Source organism: Rana temporaria, chromosome 1 (genome assembly GCF_905171775.1).
Source record: "Rana temporaria chromosome 1, aRanTem1.1, whole genome shotgun sequence".
Classification (NCBI taxonomy): Eukaryota; Metazoa; Chordata; class Amphibia; order Anura; family Ranidae; genus Rana; species Rana temporaria.
The window spans coordinates 387,655,271-387,680,260 of NC_053489.1; the positions used below are offsets into that span (position 1 = coordinate 387,655,271).

The 24,990-nt window shown below is 42.4% G+C and overlaps 1 protein-coding gene across 1 annotated transcript in view; it reads right to left on the reverse strand.

Annotated features, from left to right (window-relative positions):
• LOC120911917 (FYN-binding protein 1-like) overlaps window positions 1-24,990 on the reverse strand; it is a 274,505-nt gene that overhangs the window by 40,564 nt on the left and 208,951 nt on the right. The window lies entirely within an intron of this gene.

Below are 24,990 nucleotides of genomic sequence, written 5' to 3' on the forward strand. Positions count from 1 at the left end.
TAGCGATAGTAAATTAGAACACTTGCAGAATTGAGCGATAGTGAATTGTGGGGAAATTTACATTTGTATATTATATATATTTTTTTTATATTTATTTATAGTTATTTATCATTTAATAATTTATGACTTTGTGTTTTAAACTTTATCACACCTGGGATGTCTATTAGACTCTTGTTCGGACAGATTTAAGTGTGTCGTTACTAAGAATTACAGGCATACAATATAAAACGGCAAGTGATTAAACATAATCATACCGCCAGGGAGACTACAGAAGGCAGATTTCCAGGGTGGCACAGAGTAGTTTTTTTCCTGAAAAAGGGGTGGTAGTAGGCCAAATAACTTTGGGAACCTCTGCTTTAGCTTATGTTTGTGGAAAAAGTTATAGAACTTACTTCAGGTATAACTGCATTTCTACATCACATCATTCACCAGTATGATAAAGAGAAATTATCATTATACATTTTTATGGAAAAAATATAGCAGATCATTTTTTTTTTTATTATTATAGCCCATACAATTGCTATACAAGCCATATGGTAATTTAAAGTTAATAAAATTATTTTTCTATTTCAATCTGCGGTCCTGTAATTTTCTGAAATGTAATTTCCTGCTTGTGTGATTGCCTCACTGATTTTTCTAGACTTGAGGTTTTAGGTGTCGTCAATCAGATTAGGCAATGTGGAGTGAGCTATTCACGAGGGATTTCCTCCCCCTCCCCCCCCTTATTTTTTCCTTATTACTCTTCCCTCCCCCTGTCTCTCTTATGCTTTTTCTGTACTTCCTTCTTTACTGGTTTGGTCATTACGACCATTCTCTCACCTTGTAATATTAAGAACACAAAGGGGTAGATTCAGGTAGAATGGCGTATGTTTGTGCGGGCTTAACGTATGCCACTTTTGCCTCCGCAACTTTTACAGGCAAGTGCCGTATTCTCAAAAGAAAGTTGTGTCGACGTAGCATAAATAGGCCGGCGTAAGCCCGCCTAATTCAAATTGTGAAGAGGTGGGCATGTGTTATGTAAATTAACCCTGACCCGACGTGATTGATGTTTTTCACGAACGGCGCATGCGCCGTCTGTGGAATTTCCCAGTGTGCATTGCTCCAAAGTACGCCGCAAGGACGTCATTGGTTTCGACGTGAACGTAAATGACGTCCAGCCCCATTCACGGACGACTTACGCAAACGACGTAAATTTTTCAAATTTCGACCATACTTAACATTGGTACGCCGCATATACGTCTCATATAGCAGGGGTAACTTTATGCCGGGAAAAGCCTAACGTAAATGGGGTATCTGTACTGCGCCAGCCGGGCGTACGTTCGTGAATTTGCGTATCTAGCTGATTTACATATTCTAGGCGTAAATCAGCGTACACGCCCATAGCGGTCAGCGTAAATATGCAGTTAAGATCCGACGGCGTAAGAGACTAACGCCGGTCGGATCTAATAGAAATCTATGTGTAACTGATTCTATGAATCAGGTGCATAGATACGACGGCTCAGACTCAGAGATACGACGGCGTATCTGGAGATACGTCGTCGTATCTCCTTTGTGAATCTACCCCAAAATGTTCAGGGAATTTGCGAAAAAAACATGGTTGAGCATCCGGAATTATGTACTGTTGTTACAAGTCGATTATGTTGCTCTTTAAGTGATAACTAGTTGACCTATTAGTTATTGTATACTAACTATGCAGAGATGTGCCTTGGTCCTATGTTGTACCTTGTTATTGTAAACAAAGAAAAAAAAAAGAAAGTCAGAAATATAAATGTCGATTTTGGGAGGATACTTGCTGAGGATTTATTACTTCTACAAGGATGCTAACACTGCAGCTTTTCTCATCAGAACACTGAGAGTGCACCAGGTTATTATAATGGACCAGACCAGCCCTTTTAAAATCGCTCTACACAGGACATGGTAAAGCAAACAGAGCAGGAATAGGTTTAAGTTTTTTAAATCCTTGCATTGTACATAGATCACTCAGAGGGGATTTATTTTTTCTCACTAAAAGTGGAGTTGCTCTTTAAAGCTGAATCCAAGGTATAACACCTCCCAACTGTCCCGGATCCTCGAGTCCAATGCTGGAATGAGTTCTGTCACTTGGCTCCCCTAACTTAAATTGCAGGCAACAGGCAGGAAGAGATGTTGGCTGCTGCAGTGGTGGCTATCAGGGGATTGCAGTGTCGAGGAATCACTGTAACCAACAGGAGAAAGGGGAAAGTTCATGCCCGGGACAAGGGGTGGTGGAAGTGGCTTAGGATTAGGATTGCCTTCCATCTTCTGCCAAAATTCACTAAATTTGGCAGTAATATATGCAATAGGCTCTGCGCTAAGGGTTAAAAATCCTCGGTGTAGCTGCCTGCATGATTGCTACTTGCTGATTTCTTGCTCTGATTATCTCCACTGTATTTCACAGACTCAAGATGTTATGCCACTAATAGTGAATTGAATAAGTGTGAGTGAGGCCCCGTACACACGACCGAGTTTCTCGGCAGAATTCAGCCAGAAATTCGGTCGGAGCTGAATTCTGCCGAGAAACCCGGCCGTGTGTACACTTTCGGCCGAGGAAGCCGACGAGGACCTCGGCGAGGAAATAGAGAACATGTTCTCTATTTCCTCGTTGTTCAATGGGAAATTTCGGCTCGCCGAGACCCTCGGCGGCTTCACAAGGAACTCGACGGGCAAAACGATGTGTTTTGCCCGTCGAGTTCCTCGGACGTGTGTACGGGGCCTCACTCACACTTATTCAATTCACTATTTTATTGTTAGCACATACAGATTTGAGCAGCAGTTGGCCTCATTGCACTTTACTTACGTTATTTCATTTATTTTATTCACTATTGGCCACTGGCCAGTGCTTAAGATATTCCTTTATTCTTAATGCCACTAATAGTACTCCTCTAGGTGATTCTGAGGTTCATGTTACATAAACCAGGCAATACCCTATAACGTAATTATGTTTATTTAACCACTTCAGCCACGGAAGGTTTTATCCCCTTAATGACCAGGCCATTTTTTTCGATACGGCACTGCGTTAATTTAACTGACCATTGGGCGGTCCTGCAACGATGTACCCAAATAAAATTGATGTACTATTTTTCCCACAAATAGAGCTTTCTTTTGGGGGTATTTGACCACCTCTGCGGTTTTTATTTTTTGCTCTATAAACAAAAAAAGACTGACAGTTAAAAAAAAAAAAATGTTTTTTTACTTTCTGCTATAATACATTTAATACATGTAATGGCGGTGATCAGCGATTTTTAGCAGGACTGCAAGATTGCGGCGGACGAATCTGACACTAAGTGACACTTTTTGGGGATCAGTGACACCAATACAGTGATCTATGCTAAAAAAAATGCACTGACATTGTATAAATGACACCGGCAGGGAAGGGGTTAATACCAGGGGCAATCAAAGGTTTAACTGTGTTCCCTGGGTGTGTTTTCTGACTGTGGGGGGTGGACTGACAGGAAGAACACAGAGATCCCTGTTCCTGCTTACAAGGAACAGAAGATCCGTACTTCCCTGTCAGAACGAGGATCTGCCCACGATCACTCCACTCTCTGTGGAGTGATCGTGGGTTGCCGGCGGACATCTAATTGCCTACTGCTCCGTACAGCGGGCTTGCCTCCGGCACTATTACACAAAATGATGTACAGGTAAGTTGTTTAGCACAATAGAGCCTCCCTACCACAGTATATATGAAGTGGGCAGTCTTTAAGTGGTTAAAGATGGTAAAAAATCCTACTCACATATGTAATGCTCACATTACAGAAGCTCAAACGCATGTATGGTAGTGCACTGGTTTCCTGCATTTAGCTCTCTGCAACCAGCTGCGTTCCACAGACCAGAAAATGAAAGACAGAAGTGACATCAGTAACGCGTTTTGTCTCAATGACGTCATCAGGCGCGGTGGCTATGATAGGTCACTCCTCTGTCTTATTTATACCTTGTACCTTATTAACCCTTCATTAGATCTCCACATATGGTTGCCAATTCTCAGCTATGTAAAGGGAAGGAAAAATGTGGTATGTGATAAAACAAATGTCATAATCTTTATAATGCAAACTCCACATCAGTTTTAAAGCTTTGAGATTTATGTTTTCTCTCCCCTCAAGTGATGGAGATGAGACCTAGTGTTTAGTCGCTCATGCTTAAGAACTGCATCCTTTAAAGCAGGGGTGGGGAACCTTTTTTCTGCCAAGGGCCATTTGGATTTTTGTAACATCATTCGGGGGCCGTACAAAATGATCAACTTAAAAATTAGCCTGTTATATTTGAACAAACATTTTTTTTGTATAATCTTTATTTTTTATACTCCATTTTTACAAATAAAGAACAAAGGAAAAACAATGGACATGTAAAAAAAAAAATAAGGCTGTCAATAAACAAGGACATGAACTGTCACCACATATTTGGTCAAACATTTAATTAACTAACCGCTAATGTGATGGCTGGAACTGCTTCTCGTTGGCGAGGTGTGTGATGTTGGCCGATATTGATAATGTTGCTACTTGCAACTGGTTTTCCAGGTTTGCGTCGGTCAGTCTGGAGCGCAGTCGACTCTTTGCGATGGTAAGTTTTGAAAAGAACTGCTCGCAGCAGTAAGTTGTTCCAAACACAGATGCATATTTTAATGCATGTCTTCTCAAAGTTGGGAATTCATCATTACTTATGTAATGCTTGTAGAACTCAAGCAGTGGGAGGTTGTTGTAACTAGCTTTCAGCACATCATCGCTTTGCAGCTGAATTATTTTGTGCTGTAGGTTATCAGGCAAATCAGCTGGTTCCACATTGAAAGGTGTAGCAAAGATGTTCAATTCCATTTGTTTACTTTTCACATCTTTGAATCTTTCATTAAATGCCTTAATTAGTTTTGCACATTCACCAGCATATTCTTGTGTCGTAGAAGGCTTTTGTCCTTCCAGAGTGGGGAAATGCACCGTGTTATTCTTCTCGAGTTGCACTTTCCACAACCTTAATTTACCTTCAAATGATTTAACGTTTGAAAGCAGTGAGCTGAGAAGCTGGTTGGGGCCCTGCAGCTTGACGTTCAGCTCTGAGAGGTACTTGGTAATGTCCACCATGAATGCTAGATCACACAGCCACTTGCTATCGGTGAGTTCCATGACAGGTTTTCCCTTCATCTCCATGAACTGCTTGACTTCATTCTGCAGTTTGTAAAACCTCCTGAGCATGTTCCCGCGACTCAGCCACCGCACTTCACAGTGATAAACAAGATCACCATACTCAGAGTCAAGATCACTTAGTAACTCCTTAAACTGGCGGCTGTTAAGCCCTCTGGTTTTGATAAAATGTATGCATGACACTACAGTTGACATCATATTGTTGAATCGCAACGAGCACAAGCACAGAGACTTTCTTGGTGTATGATGCAGTGGCATATAATTAAATCATTGAATGAATGATCGCCATGATCATTCATTTATTGTGAGTGTGTTTAGCAATACATTTACTCCGCTCCATAGTGACAATCGGCGGCGCTGTTTTACGATCCCATGGGGGGCCGGATGGAATGATTTTGCGGGCCGCAGGTTCCCCACCCCTGCTTTAAAGTAAAGCACAATGTTAATTTTTTTAACATAATTACTGTTTGTTTTACAAATCAGATTATCATGATATTGGGGTTGATTTACTAACGGCAAATGTAGTTGCTCCAGAGCTTAGTAAATGAGCATAAGCTCTACTGACTCATGTTATCCAATAATATGCATGCAAAATTGCTGTTTTTGTTATTTTCCTTGCACGTGATTTACCTAATTTACTAAGCTCTGGAGCAACTGCAAAGTTCACAGTCTATTGCCTTTAAGAAATCAACCCCATTCAATTGGGAGTAACAGTGGCTGGACACCTGTCAAGGTAACCTGGCACAGAGAACTGAAATGCTACTCACCAGATATTATCAAAGTCTAAATGCTATCAGCGTCTTAGGCCGGCCATGCACTGTTCAAATCTCGGCCGGTTCAGCAGCAACCGGTCAAGATTTGGACAGGCTGAATGTACCAAGTTGATCGACTCTCTTGCGATTATCACTAATGGCTGCTATAGCCACTAGTGATATTCACTGTCTTCTCCCAGCAGGAACAGCTTCCCCCAAACTTTCTCGTCCCCCACCAGGAGAAAACAATGGCCCAGCAGGAGCGATTCCCACATTCACACTGTCTGTTGATGGAGGAATCAAGCAAATTTCTTTCCTGCAACCAAATTCACTCCATGTATGGCTGGCCTGCTATTAGATCTAAAAAGTCACAGACCAGGCAAGAGCATTAATCAGAGAGGCAGCACCGAGACCTTAGGTAACCCTGGAGGAGCTGCAGAGTTCCACAGCAGAGACTGGAGTATCTGTACATAGGACGACAATAAGCCGTACGCTCTATAGAGTTGGGCTTTATGGTAGAGTGGCCAGAAGAAATCCATTATCAAATGGCACGTTTTGAGTTTGCTAAAAGGCATTTGGGAGACTCCCAAAATTTGGGGAGGAAGGTGCTCTGGCCCGATGAGACTAAAATTTTACTTTTTGGCCATCAAAGAAAACGCTATGTCATGCAAAAACCCAACACATCACATCACCCAAAGAACACCATCCCCACAGTGAAATATGGTGGTGGCAGCATTATGCTGTGGGGATGTTTTTCAGCAGTCGGGACTGGGAAACTGGCCAGAGTTGAGGGAAAGATGGATGGTCCTAAAAACAGGGATATTCTTGAGCAAAACCTGTACCACGCTGTGTGTGATTTGAGGCTAGGACGGAGGTTCACCTTCCTGCAGGACAATGACCCCAAACACACTGCTAAAGCAACACTTGAGTGTTTTAAGGGGAAACATGTAAATGTGTTGGAATGGCCTAGTCAAAGCCAAGACCTCAATCCAATAGAAAATCTGTGGTTAGACTTAAAGATTGCTGTTCACAAGCGCAAACCATCCAACTTGAAGGAGCTGGAGCAGTTTTGCAAGGAGGAATTTGGCAAAAATACCAGTGGTAAGATATAGCAAGCTCATAGAGACTTATCCAAAGAGACTTGGAGCTGTGATAGCAGCAAAAGGTGGCTCTACAAAGTATTGACTTTAGGTGGGTGAATAGTTATGCACATTGACTTTTTCTGTTATTTTGTCCTATTTGTTGTTTGCTTCACACAAAAAAATATCTTCAAAGTTGTGGGCATGTTCTGTAAATTAAATGATGCAAATCCACAAACAATCCATGTTAATTTCAGGTTGTGAGGCAACAAAACACGAAAAATGCCAAGGGGGTGAATACTTTTGCAAGGCACTGTAATTACCCTACCAGTAGCTGGGGCCAGGTGGAACTGATTGGAGGAACCTGTTGGCTGCTGGGAGACACCAGCTGGTGGTCACTGGAACTACAGCTTTCAGCTCAGAGACAGCAGGTGAACCAGGTCTTGAGAGCAAGTCAAGGGATAGTTGGGGACATATTTAGTGTAGGTATAAAATGTACAATTTATACCTACACTTAGCTATCATTGCTGGGGTTAAATAGTACCGTGAAAGCATTTTATAGGTGATTTCAAGAGCCATTATATTCTTAGAGGTCATACGTGTGGCCATGTAAAAAAAGACATGCCAATAGACAAGATGGCTCCTTTGGACAAACTTCTGTGCAAAGGCTCATACATGTTCCCTTTCATGCTCTCACAAATTGGGCACCTGTGCGAACGAGCATAACCGTGCACGCTGGCGCTTACGTGCACTTGTGACAGATGTTGGCGCCAAATGGGCTATTTGAATTGGGCCATTGCTTTGTCTTCAGTCTCCTGTGTTCCTGTGAATATGTATCCTGATTCCAGTTGCTGACACTACTTGTCTTGACTCTCTGAACTCTGCCTGCACTGACCTTGGCTTATCCCCTGACCTCTGCTTCTGTCTGCTCCATTGGCTCCTGCTTCACTGATCAGTTCCAGACACGGGTTGTTTCCTGACCACACTCCTGTCTGTGCCCTATTCTTGATCCATCCTGCCTGAGTATGACCTATCCTGCCTGACCCTACTACTCTGCCTGCTGACACTGGTACCCGTCTACTACCCTGCTGTTCTGGTTGACCTACAATCTGTTAGCAGCATCCATCTCATCTGCCCGCTTTTGCCAGTGCTGGCCTGCTTTAGTCTGCTTCCTACCAGCTGCCTACCAGCTTGCCTGCTTACCGGAGCCTTCTGACGATTTTAGCTGCCCAGCATGGTCACCTGCCATGCTGCTAGCAAGACTTAAAGGCACTCGTGCCACTCTGTACTCCTGCGTCTCCTGTGTACACTATCAGGGTCCTTGAGTCAAAGATGTAAGAGAGAAAGGGCACATAGGGTACCCACGGGGAAACGCTCAAAGGGTGCACCACCCAGACCATTCCTGGTGCGACTTTTAAACTTCCGAGACAGGGATATGATCCTGGCGGAGCATCCTGAATTGCCGTATGAAAATACAAAGCTGATGCTGTTCCCGGATTTTTCAGCTGAGATCCAGAAACATTGCAGATCCTTTAATGAGGTGAGACGCCGTCTCCCCAGGAAAAAAACATCAAGTATGGCAGGTTGTATCCCAGCCGGCTGCAGATCCCTCACCACAACGTTTTTTTTGCGTTCGCTACGTCGCCGCTAGTATAGTTTCCCGTCGCAAAGTTAGTCGTCGTTTTTGGTGCCCTAACTTTAGTTAGCAAGCGTATTGCTGTCTAAAGTATTGCTGTCGTTTCCGCGTCGAAATTCAAAATTTAACGTCGTTTGCGTAAGCCGTCCGGGAATACGTAAGAGCCTTACGCCTGTCGGATCTAATGGATATCTATGCGTAACTGATTCTAAGAATCAGTCGCATAGATACGACGGCCCAGATTAGGACTTACGACGGCGTACATGGCGTTGCGCCGTCGTAAGCCCTTTGAGAATCTGGGCCACAGAGTTTATATAGTTACATAGTTAGTCTGGCTGAAAAAAGACACAAGTCCATCTAGTTCAACCAACTTCATGGACATTTGGGCTGTTTTGGATAAGATGTTTAGGTTTCTATTGTCAAGGAGAAAGGCAAAGAGAAAAGGGGACAATCTTACCTTGTCCCACTGGCTATCGTAAAAATATTCTGACCTGTTGCCTGCATACCTAACATATGCTTGGGGATGATCATACAACAAGGAAATTCACTGTAAATAGTTGGGACCAAAGCCTCAGAAAGTATTGCAGGTAAGGCCAGGAGACTAAATCAAATGCCTTATGTACATCTAAAGCCTCTTATATATCCTATTGTTCAGCACTCATTTCCTGCATCCTCATAAAAAAACACATCTCCACTAAAAAAAAAAAAAAAAAAAAGAAGCACATCTCCACTATCCATGTGGAGAAATTTAAAACAATGTCTAGGAATTAAAATTGGGTTGCACAGAAAAAAAAACCTAAATATTGACTTCCCAATTAAAGAAAAAAAACAGGGATTACCAAGAATATAGCTATCTCTAGGGTCCACTCAAGGTTTATCAATGTTACTTTGTTTAATATCTATGCAACTCCCTTTCAGAATTGTTCAATTAATGGACAATTCTACCATGTATGCAAATAAGTACCTTCCTCTACAACTTTTCAACATACCTTTTGAGTTCAAGGTAGACATCTGGTTAAGCCTATAAGGCAGGGGTGTCCAAACTTTATTCAAAGAGGGCCAGATTTGACGAAGTGAACATGCGTGAGGGCCAACCATTTTGCCTGACATTCTTTGAACCATTAAAATTCGGTCTAAGTGCGTTCATCCGAGCAACTAATACACGACCCAACAAGAATCCTCTTGCCTTTATGGCTGTGTGTGGTGAAGAGATGAGCTTGGGCGTGTTATTTGGATTCACTGGGCCAGATTCTCAATAGATACAGATACACCGGCGTAATTCGAAAATCCCGCCGGCGTATCATTGTTTTGTATTCTCAAAACAAGATACGCCAGAATTAGGCTAGGATCCGACTGGTGTAAGTCACTTACACCGTCGGATCCTAAATGCAATACTACGCTGGCCGCTAGGTGGCTTTTACGTCGATTTCAGCGTCGCATATACAAATTAGCCGATTCCCTCGAAAGTTTTTGAGCCGCCTCGTCGTCGTTTCCGTAAGCGTAAGGTTACCCCTGCTATATGAGGGGTAACCTTACGTCAGTCCGCCGTATGCCATATTAAGTATGGCGTCGGGTCAGCGTAGTCTTTTTCCGTCGTTTACGCCGTTTTACTAAGTCATTCGCGAATAGGACTTTACGTCAATGACGCTCACGTCGGCTTCATTGACGTTTTCCGTCGTGAGCTGGAGCATGCGCACTGGGCTATTTTTACGGCCGGCGCATGCGCAGTTCGATCGGCGCGGGGGCGCGCTTGATTTAAATACAAGCCGCCCCCTTTGAATTACGCGGCCATACGCTGGGCCATTAACACTACGCCGCCGCAAATTACGGAGCAAGTGTTTGGAGAATACGGCACTTGCTCCAGTAAGTTGTGGCGGCATAGTGTAAATGGCTTACACTACGCCGCGGATTCTATGTGAATCTGCCCCACTGTATATATCTCTTTTGTGGCCCCAACGAATCCCTGAGCGCTGCTCAGGAATAAGGATGAGCTTGGGTGTGTTATTTGGATATACCGTATTTATTGGCGTATAACACGCACAGGCTTACCATTGCCATGAATGCAGCCTCACATGTGCCATGAATTCAGCCTCGCATGTGCCATGAATGCAGCCTCGCATGTGCCATGAATGCAGCCTCGCATGTGCCATGAATGCAGCCTCGCATGTGCCATGAATGCAGCCTCGCATGTGCCATGAATGCAGCCTCGCATGTGCCATGAATGCAGCCTCGCATGTGCCATGAATGCAGCCCTGCATGTGCCATGAATGCAGCCTTGCATGTGCCATGAATGCAGCCTTGCATGTGCCATGAATGCAGCCTTGCATGTGCCATGAATGCAGCCTTGCCATTGCCATCAGTGCAGCCTGATTGATGTCCATCTGCAGCCTTGGAGGGGACAGGTAGGGGGCGATGAGTGTCGATAGATTACAAACAGGAGAATCTCTTGTTTATTTGGTTACCTCTTTAATACAAAGTCCCGCCTCCTATTATAGACAGAGCGGTCATTCAATGGCATCCCATGAGACAGGGACTTTCTATTATAGATGCTGCTGAGTAAACAGGAGATTCTCTTCATGTAATCTGATGGCACTTGTCCCGCCCCCTCCCTCTCCCCTCCGAGGCAGTGCCGATAAATAAGGTATATATCTTTTGTGGCCCTGGGGGCCACAAACAATATGTATATCCAAATCCCCAGGGGGGCGTATTAAATCACCAGGGGGGCCGCAATTGGCCCACGGGCCGGACTTTGAACATGCCTGCTATAAGGTATTCAACCAGCAATTTAGCAACTTAGCATTTATTTTCCTGGGTGATGCAAGCCATATATAATTTATGAGTGAGAAGGGATCTTTTAGGGTATCCTCTTCTGAAATTTTCAATTCCCTTTCCAATTTCCTCATATAAATATACTTTTTCCTGTGGTTAAAAATAACATCTTATTTTATTTTACAAAATGTACAACTTATGTAGTAGAACTGATCTTAAAATTTAAACAGTTGCTTTTTTTTTGAACAATACAAAAAAAAAAGATCACAGATAGGACAGGAAACATCTTCTGGTAGCCCTGCATACATAGGCATGTGCACAGAGTGTGCCAGGTGTGCCTGGGCACACCCTACTCATCCTGTGGGGTGCAGATTCGCCCTGTTTAGACTCCTGATATTTCAGCAAAGGGCTACTAAAAAAAAAAAAAAAAAAAAAATTTAAATTGTAAAAAAAATAATAAGAAGAAAATAAAATTATCAAAAAGAATAAAAAATAAAATAATAAAAATAAAAAAGACTGACACCATCCACTGCCCTACTAACACAAATCTCTGCCCTACTGACACTGTCAGTATATAGCAATCCAATGCAATGTCCTTGAGCTCCCTAATTGCCGCTGATATCTTTGCTCACTAATCATCTGGATTCAGCATATTTGGAAATCTGAAATGGTTGGATAATGTAACTCTCATGCATGAGCTTGGGAGTTAATTCCCGCTATCCAAGGCATCCCGAGATGGTACACTGAGCTAAGCACTCGCAGGTCAGTGTACTATCTAAAAAAAACTTGGTAGCATTTAATGCAGAAGATAGATGCAGAGTTGCTTTTGCAATAAAAGCATTCCTGCTAGTACATTTCATTTTATACACTAAAGTACGGTACTCTAGGTCTTTACTATCATAAATGCTTACATGCACTATTGTCATTAAGCAATAGTGTATTTACGCTACGCCTCCGCAACTTACAGGAGCAAGTGCAGTATTCACAAAGCACTTGCTCCGTAAGTCACGGCGGCGTAGTGTAAATGGGGCCGGCGTAAGCGCGCGTAATTCAAATGGGGAAGGGGGGGGGCGTGTTTTATGGTAATATGTGATGACCTGACGTGATTGACGTGATTTACGAACGGCGCATGCGTCGTCCGTGTACATATCCCAGTGTGCATTGCTTCCAAGTACGGCGTAACGACGTATTGGTTTTCGACGTGAACGTAAATTACATCCAGCCCTATTCGCGAACGACTTACGCAAACTACGTAAATAATTCAAATTTCGAAGCGGGAACGACGTCCATACTTATCATTGGCTGCGCCTCCTAATAGCAGGAGCAGCCTTACGCAGAAAAAGCCTTTACACAAACGACGTAAAAAACTACCGCCGGGCGCACGTACGTTTGTGAATCGGCGTATCTAGGAAATTAGCATATTCTACGCCGACAACAACGGAACCGCCCCTAGCGGCCAAAGTTATATTGCACACAATTCTACGCCGCCGCAATCAAGTTACGTCGGTGGAGGAAGCCTATTTTTTTAGCGTAACTGCCTTTGAGAATCGGCGTAACGCTATGCGGGCGCGAATTTCAAATTACGGCGGCGTATGTGAATCTACCCCACTGTGTTTGCCATCTAATGCTTCAATGCATTTTAGAAAATTGGAAACTTTAAATATTTTCATCCATGATTCTATAGTGAGCCTTGGCATGTACACATCTCTGAGATGATTCCAAATAGACTGGCTCTGATAATGTATGCATTGCTGCAAAGCGAGAAAATGCACTGTCCATGTGTTAGTGCTTTGAGGCGCCTTTCAGTTTGAATAGCACCCAAACTTGTATTGGTGCATTAAGGTGGTTTCCAGGCCATTCATTTTGAATAGTATGCTTAATGCAATGTGTCTTAACAGACTAAAATATGTGTGTTATGGTGTGAACCAGTTCTCATTGTTGTTCAGCTACTGAGAAAATAAAAATAGAGAGGTCAAGAGAATGGCTAATTGTCAGAAACCCTAAATGAATTTTTGGTAAGTAAATTGAAATCGGTAATGCCTGTGAAACTGCATGTACATTTGCCCTGTGCAATTAAAGTGGGTGTAAAGGCTCAAGTTTTTTTCCATGATTCTATGCATGAAGGTAAAAAACGTGTGTGCAGCAGCCCCCCCAATACTTACCTGAGCCCTGTCATGATCCAGCGATGTGCACGAGAGCCTCGGCTCTCCGGGGATTCTCCCTACTCAATCACAGCCAGCAAGCCAATGAGGAGAGAGAGGGGGTGGGGCCGAGTCATGGCTCTGTGTGTGACTGGACATGCAGAGAAGCAGCTTGAGAGCAAGCCTGCTTGGGTGCCCCGAGAGCAAGCTGCTTGTTCTGGGGGCACTCGGCAGGAGGGAGTAGCCAGGAGCGCCAGCAAAAAAACAGAGAAGAGGAGGATCATGGCTGCTTTGTGCAAAACCATGACATAGAGCAGGTAAGTAATGCTTGTTATTTTATTTGTATTTTTTAAAATTGCCTTTAATAATTCTTTAAGAGCAAAATCAAATAGTTCTAGGCTATATGCTCTCCAGGTTGAATGTTATTCTTTCATACAGAATAGAGTGAATCAGGAAAATACCACATTATGATCATTAGATGAAGCTGACCATCATATTCAATAAGTATTTATACAAGTGGCCATAATGCAGTATTTTCCTGATTCATTCTATTTTTATGAATGAATAACATTCAACCTAGAAAAGGAAATAGCCTAATAATATTTAATATTCCCACATGGCACATGGCACATGGCAGTGGTGCGGTTCTGGAGTTGCCTCATAGAACTGCGTTAGGCTTGTTCGGCGGCAGCAACGGGCATTTGAGTTGGATCAATTCTTAATGGCACCCCAAGCAGTCTCATGTTGTACCACGTGACAAATGCCCTACAAAGACACCAAAAGTTGTGCTTAAAAAAAAAGACAGATGCAGCAGCTTCTTTGGCCCATTTAAATAAATAGACTGTCTTATGCGCAACCCAAGGAAATGTGCCAAATGCTCATAAAAACCACAAGTGGGAATGCATGGTCCTGCTACGTGAAGTGTGAATGGGACCAAGCATGGTCTAATTTGCTCCCATGAGGGAAAATAATTCCATCCGCCAAGGTAGATATTCCCAGTATCAACAATGCTTGGTACCCAAGACCAAAACGATTATCAAAACCATAGCATAAGCTCTTCAATAGACTCTAATTTGGCAACCTGAACTTGATTTAATTCTAGAAGACACCTATACTGAAAGAAATAGAGACGTTACCATGGCTGACATTTCCTTCTCACTTATAATAAACTTGGATTTATTTACTAAAACTGGAGAGTGCAAAATCGAGCCCAATCTGTTTCGAACTTCACCTTGACCAGAGATTTAGCGTAGTGGAACAGCAAGCAGGATCTGAAACCAGAAGGGCCGTCAGCCAAGCAAGTCTTTAACGGGCATGCAGGAGAGAGTCTCTGTGATGTTGACCAGGCAAAGGCAGAGAAGATCTGGGCTGGACAGCTTAACCACATAAGGACCTTGCCTGTTTTTCAGGTGTTTACAAGATTAAAACTGTTTTTTTTGCTAGAAAATTACTTAAAACCCCCAAACATTATATATGTTTTTCCTAACATCCTAGAGAATAAAATGGCGGTCATTGCAATACTTTTTGTCACACCGTATTTGCGCAGCGGTCATGGACAGGCTGAAGGCCAATGTTGGCAGGAGTGATGCAGATTGGACAAAGAACTTTTAAGGATGTTGAAAACCGAGTAAGGCCTCGTACACAATCGAGAATCTCGTCGTAAAAGAAACGTTGTTTTCCTCGACGAGATTCTTGTCAAGCTTTCCTTGCATACACAATGTCAAGACAAAATCTTGTCGTTCTCAAACGCGGTGACGTACAACACATACGATGGCACTATAAAGAGAAAGTTTGATTCCACTGGCGCCATCCTTGGGGCTGCTTTTTCTAATCTCATGTTACTGCGTGTTAAGTAAAAGTTTGGTAAGAGACGATTCGCGCTTTTCAGTCTGTTACAGCGTGACGAATGTGCTATCTCCATTATGGACGCTACTTTTACCGAAGGCGCGCTCCTGTCTCATACTTTATTCTGAGCATGCGCGGGTTTCTAAGCATACACACAAACGTGTTTCTCGTCGTAAACCAGCCCGACGAGAAACACGATGTTCTCTTTTTTTCTCGTAGAGATCCACGACAGTTTTCTCGACGAAAAACATACACACGATCGTTTTTCTCGGCAAAAATGGTCTGCCAGCATTTTTCTTAATGGATTTTGCAGATTAAAACGGTCATGTGTACGAGGCCTCAAGGTTGTCAACGTGGGTGTTTCTGTATTATAAAAGCAGTTATCCTAGCTATTTTCCTTCCCAGCCAAGATACAGAACTGGAGGATAGACTGAGCGTAAATTGTGATTATACCATAACATTAATTTAAATCTTTTTATGTACTTGTTAGTGATTTATCTTTCTTTATAAATAAATCTTTTGCTTCTTTTAGCCATTTGTGTTATTATTATTATTTTCCTTATCAGAGCTTTAGCAAATTAGCTTAATTCAGGAAGGAACAAAATTAGACGCTACAGTGTTTCATTTGGTACACCAAAAACATGACCCTGGAAAGTTCTGTGCAGAACCTAAATCCTAATCAATTTTGTTTTGAGAGCTAAAGAAGTCCAAACCAGACATATACAAGAGACACAGATCTGAAAGCATGCTGTTCACCTATGCTGTAAACAAGATTTGTTCGGGTTCATGAACTCTGAACCCATGTCTGGGTGGAACTGAATTTTCTGCAAAATGCCCCATCAGTGAATGCACAATCATATTTGTTAAGCATAACATTTCCTTATCTTTGGCTAACGTATATGTGTTTTAGTTGTTTGTTTGTTTTTTGCATATGTTTTAGGCCTGTGTAGTGGTTCCTTTTCATGGCAGTAAGGACTGATCACACTTTGTTTATTTATATACACCGTCGATCTAAAGACATCTTTGATAAGAAAGTTGAAAAATATATATATATATATATTTTTTTTTTTTCACATAAAAGTGAAATAGCTTTCTGTACCAACAGAAGATCTCTCAGGCCTAAGATCTTTGACTATCATTGCCATTCCTCTCCCCTGCAGCAGCTGCTCAGTGACACAGGGGAGCAGAGCTACATGTGACTGGACTGGATTAAAAACAGATAAGTACACATATCTATGCAGAATATGAAGGAGAGGGGACAGAGAATGTTTTTAAGAATAGTTAGAATTAAGCTTTTTTTTTCCACTGTGAGGAGAAGTCAGTAGATTATAGTGTGTTTGTGTGTGTGATATCTTGGTGTACTATATAGAGTCCAATTTTGACTTTGGAACAGCTTTATGTGTATTTCTGTGTTGTGTCAATAGTATTGTCAGAAGCTGCTTATGTGTGATTGCTTGTCAGCCAACTTTCATTGTGTTAGTAATTAGCATAACAATGAAAATAGTTGGAGATTTCCTTAAGAAGTATGCCTCTGCTAACTTCAAAATGTATGCAGACAATGCTTTAACCCATCAATGTATCATTCTTTAAAAAAAAGGAAAGAAAGCAAGAATGGTGAATGTTTTGAGCCTGTTGCTGAGAATGAGAGAAATTGCTGAGTAGAAAGAACTAAGGTAATATGCTGAGAAGGCATAACTAAGAGAACAACTAGAAGAAGCAAGCAAGAATATTTCTATAACTGCAAGTGCAGATATTAACCACTTGTCGACTGCCCACAGCACTTTGACTGCAGGTGGCACAGTCAGGCTGGATCACGTACAATCATGTACATGATCCAGCCTTTAGATTAAGGGCACACAGCAGACCCCAGGGCTCGGGGCATGATCATCATGGGATTTCCAAATCTTTGTTGAACACAAACTGGACAGGGCCTTTCACAGTCACTATGACATTTAAGGGTCACTTGGTAAAAGTAAAGCATCTTCCTAAGCAAAAAGAGAGATAAATGCTTGAGAAAGAGGGAGATAGAGAAGTGTGTTTATGCAGATCAGTTTTCACCGAGGAACTCGTCGTAATTGAAACATTGTTTTCCTCGACGAGTTCCTTGTTAGGCTTGTGGAGAAACTCGACAAGCTTTCTTTGCGTACACACTGTCAAGACCAAATCTCCTCATTCTCAAACGCGGTGACGCACAACACATACAATAGCAGGGGAAGTTCGATTCCACTGGCACAACCCTTGGGGCTGCTTTTGCTAATCTCATGTTACTGCATGTTAAGTAAAAGTTTGGTAAGAGACGATTTGCACTTTTCAGACTGTTACAGAGTGACAAATGTGCTATCTCCATTACAAACGCTACTTTTACCGAAGGTGCGCTCCCATCTCATAATTTATTCTGAGCATGCGCAGGTTTCTTAGCATACACACGAACGTGTTTCTTGTCGAAAACCAGCCCGACGAGGAACACGACGAGGAGATTGAGACTCCCGTCGAAGAAAAAGAGAACTTTTCTCGTCAAGTTCCTCGACAGTTTTCTCGATGAAAAACATACACACGACCGTTTTCCTCGGTAAAAAAGCTCTGCCACCAAGTTTCTTGATGGATTCTGTCGAGGAAAACGGTCGTGTGTACGAGGCCTTAGAGTCTCTATAGCCACGTACACATGGTCGGAATTTCCAACAAGAAAAGTTCAATGTGAGCTTTTGGTCGGAAATTCTGACAGCAAAAATTTAAGAGCTGGTTCTCAATTTTTCCAACAAGAAAAGTTCCTATTGGAAATTCCAATCGTCTGTATGCAATTCCGACACGCAAAATAAAACTCATGCTCGGAATCAAGTCGACGCATGCTCAGAAGCACTGAACTTAATTTTTCTCGGCTCGTTGTAGTGTTGTATGTCACCGCGTTCTTGACTGTCGTAATTTTGTGTGACCGTGTGTATACAACACAAGTTTGAGCCAAAATTCAGTCGAAAAAAAATCCACAGTTTTCTTGTCGGAATTTCCGATCGTGTGTACGCGGCATAAGAGATATTGCTGATATCAATTTTATTTCCACCTTTGTCAAGTTGAGATCCCTAAAACATTGATAGAAAGATGATAGTCATCTTTATTTTTGCATAAATAAATACTGATAAAAATTTAGGGATGATGTGAAAAGTGGAAAAACTAAGAAGAGCTATTTAGTCATATCTGTTGATTCAGATAGGCATGGGGGGAATTCATGTGAAGAATGATAATTAGAATAGAAAGGTTAGAATCATACTGTGGGGTCCTAGGTTACCATAGACATAACAGTGGGGACGGGTCACCAAGACAATTTACAATATGAATTTTTTTTGCTTTTAGATGATTTAATCCTAATGCATAAACAGGAAGAATTGCATATGAACAGGATTTACAAAACATTGTATTATAATCTCTCAAATTAGTTGTGGTTGCAATTATCTATATGAATTCAATAGATTATTGATTAGGTGAGGAAGCTAGCCTATCCAATTTTCTGTGAGGATCTTAAATGAAAAGTACATATGTTTTTGTATGTGGCATATTTTAGCATGTCAATATAGTTCAAGTTCTAATGCCACGTACATATTCTAATGGCATGTAAAAAACAATGTTTTTCAAATTGACATTTAAAACAATGGTGTGTGGGCTTCACATAATTTTTCGGGTTCTGAAAAACGACAAAAAAAAAATTCGAACATGCTGCATTTTTTAACGACGTTTTAAACTATGTCGTTTTTTAGGTTGTAAAAAATGATCGTGTGTGGGCTTAAACGATGTGAAAAACCCACGCATGCTCAGAAGCAAGTTATGAGACGGGAGCGCTCGTTCTGGTAAAACTAGCGTTCGTAATGGCACATTCGTCACGCTGTAACAGACAGAAAAGCGCAAATCGTCTTTTACTAACACGAAATCAGCTAAAGCAGCCCAAAGGGTGGCGTCATCCGCATGGAACTTCCCCTTTATGGTGCAGTTTTACGTGTTGTACGTCACCCTGCTTTGCTAGAGCATTTTTTTTTAACGATCGTGTGTGGGCAACGTCGTTTTAATGATGAAGTTGGGAAAAACATAGTTTTTTTTAGAGGCTGAAAAACATAGTTTTTTACAAGCCGAAAAATTATCGTGTGTACGCGGCCTAACACTAAGGCCCTGTACACACGATCGAACATGTCTGCTGAAACTGGTCCGCAGACCAGTTTCAGCGGACATATCCGACCGTGTGTACAGCCTAGCAGACAGGTTTCCAGCAGACAAAAGTTTTAAAGCATGCTTTAAAACTTATCTGCTGGAAACCCGTCCGTCCGACATGTCCGCTGGTTAGTACGCTTAACCAGCGGACCGAAATCTCCCGCATGCGCCGAATGGTTTCGACGCATGCGTGGAAGCATTTTACTTCCTGGTTTGCGGACGTGGCGGCGTCAATGTCACCGCCACGTCACTGCGCTGTCTGTCCGCGGGGATTTTGGTTTGATGGTGTGTACAACCATCAGACCAAAATCTCCTAGCAGACATGTCCGATGAAAACGGTCCGCGGACCGTTTCCATCGGACTTGTTCGAGCGTGTGTACAGGGCCTTAGGCATGGTAAGATACCTGTTTGCCTGACTAAGGAGCTTTAGATAACACATCAACTGGAAGATAATTTTTTGGCTGGGGCTGTACCCCAAACCTATCAGTCCTACAGTGAGAGTATAGTCACTGAATTTGTGGGAAACTAGACCTAGACATAGGGGAAATACACATCAAAAATTTCTCCCCTGAGCATTCAGAACCCTGCAGCCAACTGCTGCTCACAAACACATCCTCTGTTAAACACAGAACAACTGTTCCAAATAAATCTAAACTCTTCTCAAACACTCGCTACCAATGCACAAAATGCATTCACCACATGCTACTTTAAGATCTCAATGTGATTAATAAAAGCTAGAGATGACCTGAATTTGCCAGGGTTTTGTTCAAGGGAGATTAGCCAAACAGTTAAAAAAAGTTTTGCCAGAGGAGGAGTTAGTTAACCGTGTAGGCTCTCTCTGCTCGTGTAGTGTGATCACTGTAGAGGCAGAGAGATGGATGAAGGCTATCTACTGACAGCTCATATACCATACAATCCGGCAAGAATCTGCAACAGTTTTCTATATGGATAACTTCTGCATTCGCTGTGTTAATTAGGTAAATACATTGTGCTAGTTTCTATTTTACTTAGAATAGAAACAGAAACTGGTGCAGATAGACCTGAAAGTCTGCTTATTCAACTCCTAACTTTTTCCTGTGCCATTATAATAGTGCAGGAAGCTTAATTTATTCCCTGGATAGTGTTGTAACAGAATACAAGCTGTCCCAGGAAGATGTGATTAGAGACACTGGGAACCACAGTTTTGTCAGAGAAAGGGTGCGTAATAGGAACATGAGAGGGAGTGTGTGTCCAGGACTGTATGTGCCTGAACATACAGGAATCCAGCAGACTTGAGGTTCATTAACATGGGTGGTCTGGGAGCAGAAAAAGCAGGTGGTTTTACAACCTCCTATCTGCCCACCTAAACAAAGACATGCAGCCGCTCAGAGCTGTACACATGCAATGGCCGCAGCAACAATAAAACCACTCCTTTTGTTTGGCAGTCAGCACCGCAACTGAATGTGACCTATTCAAGCTATTGGGGGCAAAGTGCAACCGCCTGCCAACTGTTTGCATTGTACATGGTTGTGGTGTGGTGGTTCGACCTTTTGCAGGTGGTGAGGAGGTCACATATTGCCTCCACTGCAGATCGCTTTTCAGAAGGGTGGCAAGGACTGCCACATGTCTGTGTCCGAAGAGTTATGCTGGCCATACACTAGTAACATTTAAAAAAAAAAAATAGTTCTAATTGTTAATTGGGTCAGAACGAACACGCATCTGCAGTACATAAGACAAGAGAGGGTCCATCTATGACTGCCTGGGCTACAGGAAAAGGTTGTATGATGCTGGGTGTCATCTACCAAAGAAAGAATGCTGCCCTTAATGAGAGGATGAGAGTGGGAGTGGAGGGTGGGGATAAAGAGGTGAGTATTACATCCTAATCCTTTATATATATATATATATATTGTACAGGACACCGGGGGTGGGTCCTGGACGGGTGCTATACGGCACCACTGTTTGGACTATGGTCCATTTAAATAGAGGTAGAAGGTTCAGGGGGTCACCCAAAAGTGGGTGAAAAGTTCCAGGCAGGCGCTAATTTAGAGAGGACTGGCTTGCAGTCTTCTCTATCTTAATAAAGTAGTTTGGGGCCTGGAATTTTGGAGGCTCCAAAGTGTTATTTGGGTGGGATGGAGCCTCCACTCCTAAACCCTGGAAGCCAGCGCACAAGGGGTTAAAATCTCTCAGACAACCACCCATTAAAGCAGGAAGTGATGCTGGAGGGAGTGAGTGAGTTGGGAGAGTGCACCTGTGAGGACAAGATGGAAGTCTGCTAGCTGCTCAGAGAGGACTTTTGAGTAGTTTGGAAGTGAAGCTGTGTCTGCAGGGAAGGTCTGGAGGACTTCTTACTAAAAACGTATGTGCCTTTCTTTTGGTTGTTTTTTCTGAAGAAAGACTTTTTCCTAATTTATGCTGGAAACAAGCAGGACTTTTGTTGTGACGTTTTGGATGCTGAAGAAAAGCTTTATTTTGTTTTGTTTGGTCACCAATAAAGACCCTTTGCTTTACTGACACGGTTTTACGCACTTGTCTCGCGGAGCTTAAAGACCCCCAAAGTTCACAATATATATATATATATATATATATATATACATATATATATATATATATATATATATATATATATTACATCCTACATCCTTTATATATGCACACAAAATGGCCACGTTAAATTGATACTAAAGATTCTGTTAAAAAAAATAACAATGTCATACTTGCCTCCACTGTGCAGTTCGTTTTACATAGAGTGACCCCGTACACCATCTTCTGGGGTCCCTCAGTGGCTCTTGCGGCTCCTTCCCGCACCAGATAACCCCCCCTAGGAGAAGTGCTCACCCGGGGGGTTAGCTTGCAGGCACGCTCCTGTGTCCAGCATTTGGCGTCCATAGCCACCGAATTCAAGACTCGGCCCACCTCCCGGCACCTGCATCATTGAATTTTATTGACAGCAGTGGGAGCCAATGGCTGCACTGCTATCAATCTATCCAATCAAGAGCCAAGAGCCCGGGCAGAGAGACTGCGCGTCCTCGCCGAGGGATATTCCAGGGCTCAGGTAAGTAAAACGGGGGCTGACGGGCCAGTGACTGCCAGAAGTATTTTCACCCTAATGCATAGGATGCATGAAGGTGGAAAAGACAGGAGGGTTTACAATCCTTCAACCCCTTAGCACTGGCGCCTTCCAGCCCTTTAGGAGTTTGCAGACACCAGAAGACGGAGGCGGGCATTTAGGTAATGTGATCGCCATGATCGGCTGTCACAGCGGTCACATGATCATTGTGAAAGCCAATTACAGTGGTCACATGACTAAAATGCCCACCTCCTGGCGTTTGCAACCTCTTAAAGGGCCAGCAGCTGCCAGTGCCAAAGGGTTAATGGGGCCATTTTGTGTCCATAAATAAAGCTTAGGATGCAATACCGCTGTGATTGGCACAAGTAGCAATCGAAAGCTTTCCATTACCCGCCGGTCACTGTGTCGGGAGCGCACAGGGAGCATAAATGCAGCCTCTCGGCGTTAAGGCCCACCCTCTGATATATATATATATATATATATATATATATATATATACATACGGCCGCAGTAAAGAGATTAATAAACTAATTGGAGTCAGGCTTTAAAAATCACTTGAGTTATGAATAATGGTTCATATTCTGAATTGTCTAAGGTTGAAAACACAAGTTTAGTGTTGGTGCCAATACTTTTCATCCTGTTTGTAAATTAAATAAAGTTTAGGTTTAAAAGTATATTTCTTTATCAGGGCAAAGGGCAAAGGGCACGAAATGAAATACAGTCCCTACAAGATGTTTCTGGCCTGCTGAAATTGGTATAGGGACACAATGGATGTCTTCCGCTGCCATTACGCTTTGCTGGGCTTCTGGTGCATCCCTGCATATTTAAGGAGGATTTGGCTTCCTCCAGGAATAGCCCTAATTTATCCATTGCTATATATGCTCCAACATGGAGACTCACAAAAATGTAAGTTAGGACCGCACTATACAGTGCCTTGGCGAGTCAATGTGGCTTTCTCATATATTTTCAAATGTTGGCAAATAAAACCCAAGTGCACCTTACTTAAAAAGCTTTAATTTGGGGTGGTTGCCATTTTTGCTTAGTTTCTGACTTACAACTTGACCTAGATGCAATATTTGAATGGCCATTGGGCAGCAACATGAAACGTAAAGGTTAATGTTACTAATTGTAAGAGCCCACTCACACAATGGGTTGGGTTACCGCAATTTGGTACTTTGTGTTTAGGTGTGCTACATTAAGGCAACCCATTAAGGCAACCACACATAAAAGCACAAAAATTTGGATGTGTACTTTTTTTTAGCCTTATGGTGTACTGCAGTGTGGGTGTATTATAAACTAATGTAACAGTGCATTGAGCTGCCTTTCGAAATAAGATAAAAAAATTGCTTGTAAGGTAAGTAATCAGCAAATCATTAATAAAATCAAATGCTCACCTTTTCCAATTGACAGTTATGCCATAGAGGGTTGGGTCAAGCAGCTAAAAAATGTATCATATAGTTTATGATACATTTACCAACATCTGAATTTCCAATTGAAGAATTCAGCAATGGCAGTAGATCTATAGATGCATGCATGAGGTGAATGTGTTTTATAACTATGGCAAACAATAAAGCAGTAGACATGTGCAATTTGTTTTGGTCCAAAAACAAATTCGGACAAATGTTTGGTTATTCGGATACATGTAATAGTAACGAATTTAGTTCAATTTCATTAAGATTTGTTTAATAAATGTGTTTTCTAATGAATTGCAACTACTACTACAATAGAAAAATGTAAAAAATAAATAAATGGCGTGGGCCCCTCCCCCCCCCCCCCAGTCCATACCAAAATCTATAACAGGCCCATATCCAAACATTCAGTCTGGCAGGTCAGGAAAGGATTCCAATAAGCCCCCAATGCCACCACCACAAAGCACCCACCCCCCATGTTGAAGGCATTTGTCCTGGTAAGGTTCAGGGGGCGAGCGAGCCTCTTTAACAGGGGGGCCCCCAGATTCCACCCCCCCATGTGAATGAGTATTGGGTAATACAAACAAGAGACATGCCATACCAGGCATGTGGCCTTGTATGGTTCAGGAGGGGAGGCGGGCGTTCACTTTATTTTTTTTTACATTTTGGTGTGTGCCTGGTGTGGACTGGGGGGAGGACCTCAAGTCGCATTTTTTAAACATTTTACTATTGCCAGGCAATGCCGGCATTCTTTTCTTTACATTCATCTGTCAGTGGGGAAGCCAGCTGACAGATGATAAGTCATTGGTTGTTAAGGATGCTGGCGGCCGGCATTCTGGCCCGCTGCTTAACAACCAGCAATTCTTCACACAGAATTCAAATTGGTCGATTGTTTTTTTGACCGATCTAAATTCTAATCGTTCTGAAAAGTTGGAAAAGTCGAAAATTTATAAACAAAACAAATATTAACGA